Source organism: Nelumbo nucifera, chromosome 3, assembly GCF_055504915.1.
Source record: "Nelumbo nucifera cultivar China Antique chromosome 3, China Antique-T2T, whole genome shotgun sequence".
In the NCBI taxonomy this organism is placed as follows: Eukaryota; Viridiplantae; Streptophyta; class Magnoliopsida; order Proteales; family Nelumbonaceae; genus Nelumbo; species Nelumbo nucifera.
Window position 1 is genome coordinate 33,807,414 of NC_142651.1, and position 12,804 is coordinate 33,820,217.

At 40.4% G+C, this 12,804-nt stretch overlaps 1 protein-coding gene across 4 annotated transcripts in view; it reads right to left on the reverse strand.

Moving 5' to 3' along the window:
* The window catches only part of LOC104592254 (glucosidase 2 subunit beta-like), a 54,386-nt gene that overhangs the window by 8,130 nt on the left and 33,452 nt on the right, over nucleotides 1-12,804 (reverse strand). For 2 of the 4 annotated variants that reach the window (XR_016083978.1, XR_734398.3), the window contains one exon: nucleotides 4,739-4,800. The exons of the other annotated variants lie outside the window; for them this stretch is intronic. The gene's annotated coding sequence lies outside the window, so the exon portion shown is untranslated. The remainder of the gene's footprint in view (nucleotides 1-4,738; nucleotides 4,801-12,804) is intronic. 4 annotated transcript variants of the gene reach the window in all.

Consider the following 12,804-nt stretch of genomic DNA (forward strand, 5'->3'; position numbering starts at 1 on the left):
GAAAAGATAAATGACCCAATCGATTATGCCAAAGCGTAACCCGACTAACAGACTGAGAAACAAAAGATTTCCTATCCCAATGAGAATTCTCTCCAAGCAGATAGATCCCATTCGTCTCAGGGCCAGTCCCAATCACCTTCCTTATCTCCAAGTCTTAAAAAACACATCGGTCAGGAAAAAAGGTTACTGAACAATTCTGGTGTTTTGTAATGCTACTGACTGAAAGCAAGTTAGTATTAAGTTTAGGAACATGCAAAACTGAAGATAAGAAAATGGTATTAGACAACTTGATGTCTCCCTTGCCAGAAATGGGAACAAGGGAACCATAAGCAATGGACACTTTATCTCTACTAGAAGATAAGTGATAGGTAGTAAACAGTGATGGCAAGCCAATCATATAGTCAGATGCACTTGAGTCTATTACCCAACAATGTTTAGTGTTACCTAGAGCTGAAGTATGATAAGTTGAGGCCCGAGTACCTGAATGAGCAAAAGCTGATGTGGGAAGAGCTGATGGTGGATGAGATGATTGAGCTGAATTGCCAACTTCTTTTTCCAACTGAGTTAGGGCAGCCCGGACAGCAGCTAGGGTGTCTAGAGGTGTACCTTTTGTGCCAAATGAGGTTGCACAATCAGTATTAACAGCCATATTAGCATTACCCCTTTTGTTCTTGAGTTTTGTTGGAACTAGATGAGGATGCAATTTCCAATAGGTGTCTTTAGTATGCTTAGGTTTCTTGCAATGTTTACATACCAGATCCCACTTGTCTTCCTTCTTTATATCCCTCTCCGTATCACCCCCAGACTTAGGTTTAACTGCTGCCAAGGTTGGTTGGAAGGGCTGATGCTACATCATAACCTTTTTCCTAGTCTCTTCATTATGCACTAAGAAGTAGGCTTGTGATAGGGTCACACTGTTTCTTGTCAGTAGTTGTTGTCCACAATATCATATTCAGGATTCAGACCAGCTAGGAACTCAAAAACCCTATTAGTTTCAACCTGTTTTCTATGAGTCTGTGCATCCTTCTACCTTTCCCACTCAAGTGTTTCTAGATGGTCAATTTCATGCCACAAAGATTTCAAGGTGGAGAAGTAAACCGTTTCTCTCCTTGCTTAAGGTTGTTAACCTCACATTTCAGCTCATAGGCCCTAGCAACATTAAGGGGTTGGGAGTAGGTCTCTTTCATGACATCCCAAATTTCCTTTGCTGTTTTTGCCCACAAATAGTTTCAGCTGATATGTAGCTGCATAGAGTTGCACAGCCATGTCATAACCAAATAGTTCTCCTGAACCCATTTGGTACAAGTTTGGTCCTCCTTAGGTGGTTCCTTCACATCTCCCAACAAGTAGTTCAGTTTTTCTCTACCCCCAATGGCCATCATGGCCAATTGAGCCCATTCTAGGTAGTTTGACCCGTCAAACTTAGCAATTGTAATCTAAAAGGTATTCTCAGACATGTTACCTAAACTGCTAGTCCCAAAAACACCTTCACCTTGATTCTTGAACTCCATTCTTGATCAAAAATTAATAAAAAAACCTTTTTTAACTACTGTAATAAGAGAAACAACACCCAAACAACTGATAACAGCCGACCTAGGTCTTCCAGAGAACAAAGCAGCACAGTTCTGAATGAAACAAGTCCAAATTCTGATCTAAAACCAACAACAGTTATGAATTTTAGGGTTTTCTCTCAAAACCCTAAAAAACACAGGTAAAAAGGCAAAGATTTTCCAGTCGCACCTCTCAGAATAAACCAAGATGATCTTTTCTAAAGTAAATCTCAAGGAAAAAGGCTTACTTTATGAAAAATTTTTGGCTGCCACTTTCTAGCTGATGCAAAACCCTAATCTTGAGGATCCAAAGCTTCTTCCGATTCTTCCTGATCATTGGAACTCTCCCAGGCTTCTACAATCTCCTTAGTAGCAGCCGCTTATTGCCAGTAACCTCCAAGAATCAGTCGATCCATCTTCTCTGTTGAAAAACTTCTAAACCCAAGAAGTTCTCATGTAGTCGGCCTAATTAGACTAGAATAAGAACTCCTAGGTCGGCTCTAATACCAAGTAGTCGCTCAAGACTACAATTTGTCTTGGATTTAAAAGGAAACAAACACTAATTTGAAGAGGAGAAGAAGAGAAGAAGAGAAGAAGAGAAGCACACGAAGAGGAATTCAGAAAAAGAGAGAGAGGGTCTTGACTTCTGCCGACCCACTCTTATGATTTATATAAATGTTTGACTAACTGTAAAAGGGCTGAATTCCCTTATTGCTTACATGGCAAAAAGAATATAAGAAAACTAATAATAAAAACTGAAATAACTACGAACTAATACATTGTCATAACTATCTAAAATATTACTGCCATACGAACATAGTGGGGACACATCAATGTTCTCTACAACATCTTTCAAAGGTCCACCATCACAATCACCCAATTTATGGTCAACATCCATAAGATTATCCACTGGCTTTGCACCTAGCTTGCTTGTGTCTTGTAACAGATCAAGGATGTACTTCCTCTGAAAAATGAAGACGTCCTTTTTGAGCGAGCAACCTCAATCCCAATAAAGTACTTTAGTGGACCCAGATCTTTCACTTCAAATTGGGAAGCTAGGAACTCCTTCAACTTTTGTATTTCCAAGCTCTAGTTCCCTGTAATGATGATATCATCCACAAACACTATCAGCACTACAACCTGTTCCTGACACCTCTTCACAAAGAGAGTGTAATTAGATTGGCATTGTTTGAATCCTACTTGCTGGACTGCCATAACAAACCTATTGAACCATACTCTGGAAGATTGTTTTAAGCCATAAAGGGACTTTCTTAACTTGCACACCTTATTTCCACTTCCTTTGGCACAGAAACCTAGTGGTTGAACCATATACACCTCCTCTTCCAAATCACCATTTAAAAAGGCATTATTTACATCAAGTTGATGCAATTCCCAATCAAGGTTTGCAACCAATGATAGAAAGACCTGAATTGAGTTCATCTTAGCTATTGGAACAAATGTCTCATCATAGTCAACACCATAGACTTGAGTATACCCTTTTATTAACAACCTTGCTTTGTACCTTTCAACTATCCCATTCACTTTGTGTTTCACTTCCCTTTTAGAAGATCCACCAACTCCCAAGTGTGATTCTTATGAAGGATATTGATCTCCTCCTTCATAGCATCTATCCAATCAGGGTAAGTTAAAGCCTTTGCCACATTTTTGGGTATGGGAATGCTAGCAAGTGTAAATAGGAAGGCACGATAAGGGGGAAATATAATCATAGGATACATATTGGGTAATGGGGTGTTTGGTAGTGCATGACTTGGCTCCCTTTCTTTAAGCAATATGAATGTCAAGGTCATCCACAACCGAAATTGGAGCAGGGGTATCAATAGGAGCAAGGGTGCCTGGTTCATTTGGACTTACCTCCTGAGAGTTTGAAGGTGTCAATTGCTCAATATCTGGTAGCTCCACATCTTTATCACATTGCTAATCTCTATAGTCCTTACGTGGGAAGACACGAAAAGGGGTGGGATCCAAAATAGAAGGAAGAGAGACTTGACGGACCTGCTTCTCCTCCACGCTACTCTCCCCTTGAGGAGAAGCAGAGAAGAACGGTTCAGACTCAAAAAAGGAAACATCCGTTAAGACAAAAAAAAAAAAAAAAACTTATGACTAATGGGATCAAAGCACTGTTAACCCTTTTGAGATGAGGAGTACCACGAGACAAAGACAAATCATGGATAAAAGCATGACAACCAAACACTCTCACGGGAATTGAAAATGTAGAGATAGTGAAATCTAGCCATAGGGCTATTTTTGTACTTTTACTTTTCTTTGCTGTATATCTATTCTTTGTATTATCTCTCTCCTGTACATTAAGGGCAGATCTGTCCTTTTACAACTTAATATAAATATATCTTTTAATGTGTCGACTGACACAAGGTGTCACACCAACCATTCGACTGTTCTCTCTCTGTCAGTCTCTCTCTTTTCTAACTTTCGAACTAACTCTGACAGAAAATAAAGGAGATTGAGGGAACAACAACTGATGAGGGGCCTTGTAGTTCAACACTTTGGAAGGCATGTGATAGATGATATAAGCAACAGCAAGTACAACATCTACCCAAAATCGTTTTGGTACATTCATGTGTAACATCATCCCTCGTGCTACCTCGAGGAAGTTTCTATTCTTTCTTTCTGCAACACTGTTTTGTTGCGGTGTTCTTGCACATGAGCTCCTATGAAGGAGTCCATGGGAAGCAAAAAATTCATTGAGCTCACCATGGAAATATTCTTTTGCATTATCCAATTGAAAAATCTAGATTTCAACATGAAGCTACATAAACACCATCCTCTGGAAATCCCTCACAATCTTTGGACCTTCGTCTCTACTACGCAATGGAAATACTCATGTATAGCGGGAAAAATCATCAATTAGTGTGATAAGGTACATATACCTGCCATCCAAAGTTATAGTAGTAGGCCCCCAAATATCATAATACACAATATGGAAAGGAAAACTTGATCTTTTATTACTTGAATGAAAAATTGTTCTATATTGCTTGCTCTACTAACATGTTTGACACTGGAAATCCGACACTAAACATGACTTAAATAAAAAAGAAAACAAAGACTTCACTATTTCAAAAGACACATGACCCTAAATGATTATGCCACAAAAGAATTTGACTTCTATTTGACTGACTATGTGACTCTGAGGGTGGCACTGAGAAACCAACCTTGTTGTCAAGAATGTAGAAACCATCCACTAAGTACCAATCATCCTCCCAGAAGTTAGACCCTGAAAAACACATTAACCAAGAAAAAAGGTTACACTACAGTTTAAAGAGTTTGTGATACTACTAATAGAAAACATATTGATGGGAAGTTTAGGTACATGCAACACATTATTCAGGTTAAGGCCGTGGGGAAGGGATAGTGATCCCTGGCCTACAATGGAGGATAATGATCCATCTGCAAGTTATCCCTCCCTGACAAAAGGCTATAAGACTGAAAAAAAATTGGCTTACCGATCATGTGGTTAGAGGCCCCTCAGTCAATGATATAGGGGGAATCAGTGGCAGTGAAGACATGGAAGATAGGGGCTGCATTACCTGATGTAGAAGAAAATGAAGTAGAAGGGATGCCAGTAGCTGAATTGTCCATCTGATGTAAGGCCCTACCATATGATTCCAAATAGCTACGAAAGGAGTTAATGATACCTCCTTGGGCTCAGAACCAATGAAGTACTCCCGAGCAATACCAGTAGACACCCCAACAAACTGAGTATCTTGAGTTGCCATATTTGTTGTATTAGACTTTTTCTGACCCTGCACCTTACCTTGTTCTTGGTTCTTTATAGCCTACTTTGGCTTCCCATAAAGCTCCCAACATGTGTCACTTGTATGTCTTGAATGCTGGCAATGAGTACACCACAACTTGTCCTTGTCATCAACTTTCTTGGATTCGCTCTTCTTTCCCACATTATTACCACCCACTGCAGCTATTGCCACCCGCTGCTCCCCCTCAATTGTAACCATCACACTTTGTCTACTTTCCTCAAACTAGACAAGGTCATATACTTCTTGAACTGAAGGCAACTCTCTACTCCCCAAGATCTGAACTCTGAGAGGTTGATATATGAGGTTTAGTCCCAACAAGAAAGCAAAAACCCACTGTTGAGAAACCAACTTCTTTTGGGCTTTAGCATCATCATCATATTTCCACTCTATAACCTGATAGTGATCCAACTCCTTCCATAATGAAGAAAGGGCTGAATAATAAGCTGACGAACTATGGTTACCCTGTTTACAAGTTGAGGATTCAGCCTATAACTGGTAAATCTCAGCATAGTGCCTTTGCTTAGAGTAGGTGGTTTGAGCCTATTCCCACATTTCACTAGCAGTTTTTGCCCACATAAAGTTCTTTTTCACATCAAGTTCCATGATGCAAGAAGCCATGACATCACCATATTGTTCTTCAGATCCCACCTATCATCAGCTGTCCCACTCTTAGGTTCTTTCACTCTCCCGTTTATGTAGCCAACTTTTCCCCTAATTGTAACATAAAGCTTCACACCTTTAGCCCATTCCAGGTAGTTCAGGCCATTTAGAGAGGTAATTAGCATAAGAAACATCATATTTCCGATTCCCATACTAGTTGTACTATGGGTTGATATAATCCCAGATGAAACAAAATCATCATTTGTCATTAAAGAAAAATTCTAGAGAGCAAAAACAGGAACCATAGGTGCACAAAACTTGTCACCACTCAAGTACTACCACTCACAATCACTAGTAGGGCACAAAACACCAAACAATTCTGCTTTTGAGATTAAAAAAAAAAAGCTGCTGAAATTCCACTAACAACAACTAAACAGTCCAAGAAACTAAGTTCTAGTCACCACTGGACCAAACACCACATATACTAATCAAACACAGCATATACCTGTGACAAAGGGGATACACCCCTGTACAGTACTTGTACGAAGGTACAAACACCAAGAAAGGAGCCTTCACAGCATCGGCTACCTAGTGATTTAAAAGGCGCACCTAGGCGCACAGGCGAGGTGCATTTTAAGGTAGGCGCCTTGCCTAGGTCCTAGGCGCGCCTTTTGAAAATTTTCCGCTTTTTCCTTTCTTTTCTTAGTCTGGTGGCTGGGCCAGGGGCTCCGCCCCCAAACCCCCGTGCCACGCCCCTCGAGGCCAACCCAAATAAGTCCATGTTAGGGTCACCGGTGCTTCAAGAATCCCCTATTTGGTAATGTTGTCCATTCATTCATCCTAATAAAATATCTTCTTAAAAGCAATTAAAACTATAAAATTATTATTTTTTGTGTGAAAACTAAGAATTTAAGACCCTAACATGGACTTGTATGGGCTTGCCTCGAGGGGCATGGCACAAAGGTAGCTCGTAGAATTAGGAATGCAATATGTCACATTAGCTACTTGATGCAATTGAGAAAAAAAGAGATTGTGAGTTTTATATGCTTGAAAATGTTTTATATGTTTGATTTCATTTTTAAATTCTCATTTGAATATGCTTTACGTATTATATTTATGTATTTTAATTTTAGATAATAGGTTTTTTTAAAACATTTATTTTAAAACTTAAGTTTATATTTTTATTAATATTATGTTTTATAATTTTTTTTTATTTTTTTTTGCATTTTTTGAATTTTTACCTTCTCTTTTTAAATTGTGTGCCTTGCCTCAAAAAGGCATGCGCCTCGCCTTGCGCCTTAGGCGCAAAATGGCCCTTGCACCTTGCGCTTTTAAAACACTGTGGCTACCTCCTACTAGGGTTTCCTTGGTGTTACAACCAAGGAGGAACCTAGAAAAAACAGTGAATCAATGTTCTGACCAGTCCGATTAGGGTTTATTGTCTTCTCAGTTCAAGAAATCAGAAATCTTGGTGAAAATAGTGTGATTCAGAGAGAAAAAAGGATTCCTATCACCCAAAACCTTGCTCTGATGTTTTCTTCTAGAAAAGAGAGAGGAGAAAGAGAAGAGAGAAGAAGAGGAGAGATGTTTAAGAGCCAAAAATCTGGGCTGATGGCGCCCAGCTTTCTATTTATAATAACATGAAAAAATAAAAGAGGAAAAGTACATATTTACCCCTAGTGGCACACCCTAATAAAAGAAGCATAAAATAAAAGACTAAGAACCCTAAACTAACAACATAAACTACTCTAACAGCATAAATAACTCTAATAACAACTCTAGCAACAATCGGAAACAACTCCTTACTTTTTTAATTCTTTTCTTTCCATTTCTGGAACAAAATCAAGGGCTCCACCCCTTCTCCTTCACTTTGAAGGGTTTTTTTTTTTTTGGAGACAAGAACAGAGGCCTCAGCCCCTTCTCCTTTTTTAATTTTTTTCTTCTTCTACAACAATCGGGGGCTCAAACCCTTCTTTTCCTTCTCTTTTCTCAGAAACGGATAAGTGCTTCACCTCTTCTCCCCTTCTCCATTTTTTCTAATCTTATTCTTCTTAATAACCATGTTGAACATGAATTCTTCTTAACATCACTTAAGCAATGCCTAAGCAACTTAGCAACTAAGCACTCCCGTGTTGCCTGGGTTTGTCTTAGTGCCTTGCCACTATCACATGGTAACTCTAGCTATTTAGGTCAGCCTGTTGGATGATGTTTTTGTTTTTGTTTTTTAACCCCAAAGTTTACTCCTGGTGGAGGAGTGGCACCTTAAAATTTTATTAATCTCCACAAAAGAGTAGAAATAAGTATGTACAGGGGAGGGCATAGCTCGCCTTGCCCCAAACCCAATATACAGTATGCACTCCCTCACACTCTTAATCCCAGCAATTAACCTTATCGATCCAGTGTAGAGCTTTCCGAGGTGCACTAAACCAGTCATTCAATATGCCAACAGTAACAAGAGAGCCACTTTCCACTATAATGGGCCAGAATCCCATGGCTGAAGCTAGATAAACACCATCAAATACTGCTCTTTCCTCTGGCTCAACACTTGTACCTGTGCCATAATCAAAAACAAAAGCCAGCAAAAAAATTGCCTCTTTCATCTCTAAAAACACCCCCACCTGCACAACTCCCAGGATTTCCGCAAGATGCACCATGAACATTCACCTTCAGGTCCTTCACAGATGATAGTATACAGCACCTTGGCATTCCTTTACTTTCAGCTTGTGTTTGTTGTGCTAATAGGAGAATAGAAACCACAAATCATCTTCTTCTTATTATTTTTTTTTATCAATAACAAGAAACTTTATTAATGATATGAAACTATGTGAAGCTTAAGGTACAAAGAGGAGGTAAAAAGACTTAACTCCCCACCAAAAGAATACAATGGAAAAAAGTTAAAAATTAGCCCAAAAAAACGAATCCCTATTCACCCCTTGCTTTGCTAACCCATCAGCAAAAGAATTAGCAGTCCTCTTCACCAGTTGTAATGAACCACAATATCCCTACTCAGCCATTTGAATTTATTCTTCTCATTGTTATAACTCCACAAACCACTGTCTCCCTCCTTTAGCCACCTAATTACCACCTCTGAATCACCTTCAAGGACCAAACATCTGATGTTCAACTCCCTTGCTCTTTGTGAAAGCTAAATTACTATAGCCGAAGTAGCAGAAAAGAGAAGAAGAAGAAGAAGAGATGCTGAAATGTCGAACTACACTGCTTAGTCGACAGTACTATTATTTATATTATGATGTAGTACAATGATACAGGAAGTTACTAGAATGCCCCTGATTAGTGATGGGACACCCAGACAACTTAAAACATTAAACAGGATTAGGCCCATTAACAAAGGCCCAGTACAGGACAACTTAAACTTAAGTATAGGCTAATAAGAACTCTTATCAGCCGAATACTCATACATACAAAGACTTCAATCCAACACTCCCCCTCAAGCTAAGCATGGATATCAATCATGTTTATTTTGCCAAGCATGTCCCTAAACTTTGCTGCTGCCAGCCCTTTAGTCAGTATATCTGCAATTTGCATCTCAGATGGAGTATAAGGCACACAGAGTTCACCCGAGACAATTCTTTCTCTAACAAAGTGCCGATCAATCTCAATATGTTTTGTCCTGTCATGCTGCACGGGATTGTTGGCAATGTTGATGGCAGCTTTATTGTCACAATACAGCCTAAGAGGACCTTCAGCCTTAATGCCAAGTTCATTAAGAAGAGTTCTGAGCCATAAGAGTTCAGCAACCCCGTGGGCCAAAGCTCAATACTCTGTTTCTGCACTTGATCTAGCCACTACATTCTGCTTCTTACTGCACCATGTGACTAGGTTTCCTCCCACAAATGTACAGTAACCCGAGGTTGACTTCCCGTCTCCAACAGACCCAGCCCAATCTGCATCAATGTAGGCTTCAATTTCAATTCTATTGTTTTTCCTGAAGAGAATTCCCTTCCTTGGGCAAGTCTTCAAGTACCTGAGAATCCTTTCAACTGCTTTCAAATGAGGGATCTTTGGAGAGTGCATAAATTGACTGACAACATGCACAGCATAAGCAATATCTGGCCGAGTGAGGGATAAGTATATCAGCTTCCCTACCAATTTTTGGTATCTCTCTTTATCACAGTAGTCCTCCCCTACTGATTCCTGCAGGCCATGATTCTGTTCCATTGGAGTATCTACTGGCCTGCACCCCATCATGCCTATTTCCTCTAGGAGGTCAAGAACATACTTCCGCTGACATATGTAGATTCCCTCTCTTGACCTGGCAACTTCAATCCCAAGAAAATATCTCAAATGACCCAAGTCTTTGATCTCAAATTCATAAGCTAGAAACTCTTTCAGTCTTTTTATCTCTTCCAAGTCATTCACGGTAATTACCATATCATCCACATAAACAATGAGTGCAGTAAGTTTGCTATCCTATCTCCTTATGAACAAGGTATGGTCTGCACCACTCTGAGTGTACCCCACTTTCTTCATGGCCCCACAGAGCCTCTCAAACCATGCACGGGGAGATTGCTTCAACCCATATAATGCTTTCCTCAGTTTGCACACCTTTCTACTAAAGTCATAGCCTGGTGGAGGTTCCATAAATACCTCTTCATGAAGGTCACCATTTAAGAAGGCATTCTTCACATCCAGCTGATGAAGTTCCCATGAAAAATTTGCTGCTAGTGACAACAGAACCCGAATTGTGTTGAGCTTTGCTACTGGGGCAAAGGTTTCTTTGTAGTCAATCCCTTCTTTCTGAGTAAACCCCTTTGCCACAAGTCTGGCCTTGTACCTTTCAATGGACCCGTCCTCCCTGTGCTTTATAGTAAACACCCACTTGCACCCAACAGTGGTCTTCCCCTCCGGCAGATCCACTAATTCCCAAGTTCTTGCTTTCATTAGGGCTTTCATCTCTTCATTCATAGCTTCTTTCCACCTTGGATCAGACACAGCCTCTGAGTACCTAGAAGGAACATGCACAGAGGAAAGAGCAGACACAAAGGAGTGATAGGCAGGAGATAAATGTGAGTAGGAAACAAAATCAGCAATGGGGTGCCGGGTGGTGCAAGAGCGGATAGGCTTACGGAGAGCAATAGGAAGATCCAAATCAGAAGTATGAGAGTTGAAATTACCTTGGATTGTAGAGACAGATTGATCCGAGTCCAACTGGTTGCTGTCATGAGGTTGAGGGCCCCTTTTTCTTCTGTTGTATGTAAGTATCTCTTTTTGTTGCCTACCAGAGCCTTCAGGAACATCTGCAGCATCAGGAGAGGTAACCGGCACAATGGGAGCCTCACTAGGTTGACCCGGAATGTCACAATAAGGAGTAGGAGGAGAGGATGGAAGACCCGAGGCAGATAGGGGAACAAAAAAGGAGGGAGAATGAGAATCCTCTTCCATCCCACTAGTCTCCCCCTGAAGAGGATTCTGAGAAGACTGAAAATAGGGTTGAAACTCAAAGAAGACCACATCTCTGGTGACATACTTTCTCTTGGAGACAGGGTCATAACACTTGTAACCCTTTTGTGTAGGAGAGTACCCCAAGAATATTCCCTTTGTAGCCTTAGGATCCAACTTGGTCTTCTTTGGATCCTTCACATGTATGAAACATATACAGCCAAAGACCCGAGGAGGAAGGGGAAAGTCTGGAAGAGTGGGGCACAAAACAGAGAAAGGGGTTTTCATACCCAACACCTTAGATGGCATCCGGTTTATCAGATATGATGCAGAAAGTACAGCTTGAGACTAGTATTGCTTGGGGACTTTGTGCTGGAATAGTAAGGCTTGAGCTGTCTCCAATAGATGTCTATTCTTGCGCTCAGCAACCCCATTCTGCTGAGGAGTATATAAGCACAGGATGACTGATGTAGTATGCCAGCATCTTCCATGAATAAGTTCAAGGATTTTTCAAAGTATTCAGCAGCATTGTCTGACCTGAATTGCTTAATCTTCTTATTAAACTGTGTTTCAATCATCTTGCAAAATGCCATGGTTATCCGTGGTACTTCATCTCGTCCTTTTAACAGGTAGATCCATGTACAACGAGAGTAGTGGTCAATAAAACTGATAAAGTACCGGAAGCCATCAAAGGAAATAATGGGTGAAGGGCCCTAGACATCAGAATGAACCAAATCAAAATGAGCACAAATTTCATTGCTGGAAATTGGATACACAGTTCTACATTGTTTTGACATTTGACATACTTCACAGGTTAGACTCTGACTTGGAATGCCCTTAAACAATTCGGGAAACAACATTTCTAATGAGGAGAAAGACACATGACCTAGCCTAGCATGCCAAAGATGCAGCTTAGCTATTGACTCCACACTTTCCGGATTACTAGCAGCAGATGCTTGTAAGGCTGAGCCGATGTCTGCATCAAGGTAGTAGAGGCCTCCATACTCATGACCGCACCCAATCGTTCTCCTTGTCAATCTGTCCTGGAAGACACAATGAGTAGGAAAAAAGGTTATACTACAGTTCAAATTTTTGGTAAGTTTTGAAACAAACAAAAAATTTGAGGTAAGACTGGGAACATGTAAAACTGATTTAAGAGAGAGGTCCTTGCTTAGGTCAACAATTCCCCTTTCCAGAGATAGTGGAGAAAGACCCGTCAACAACTCTCATCTTATCCTGACCAGACAACAAATGATATGAAGAGAATAGGGAAGACATATGTGTCATATGGTCAGTAGCACCGGAATCAATAACCCAAGAAGTAGAGTCAATAGAGCCAGTGGCACTGAAGGCAGAGACTGTACCTGATCTAGCAAGAGATGTAGAAGCAAAAGAATTATTTCTTAGACGGGCTAATGCCCTGCTAAGGACCTCAACCTCACTAGCAGTGAAGCCCAAAGTAC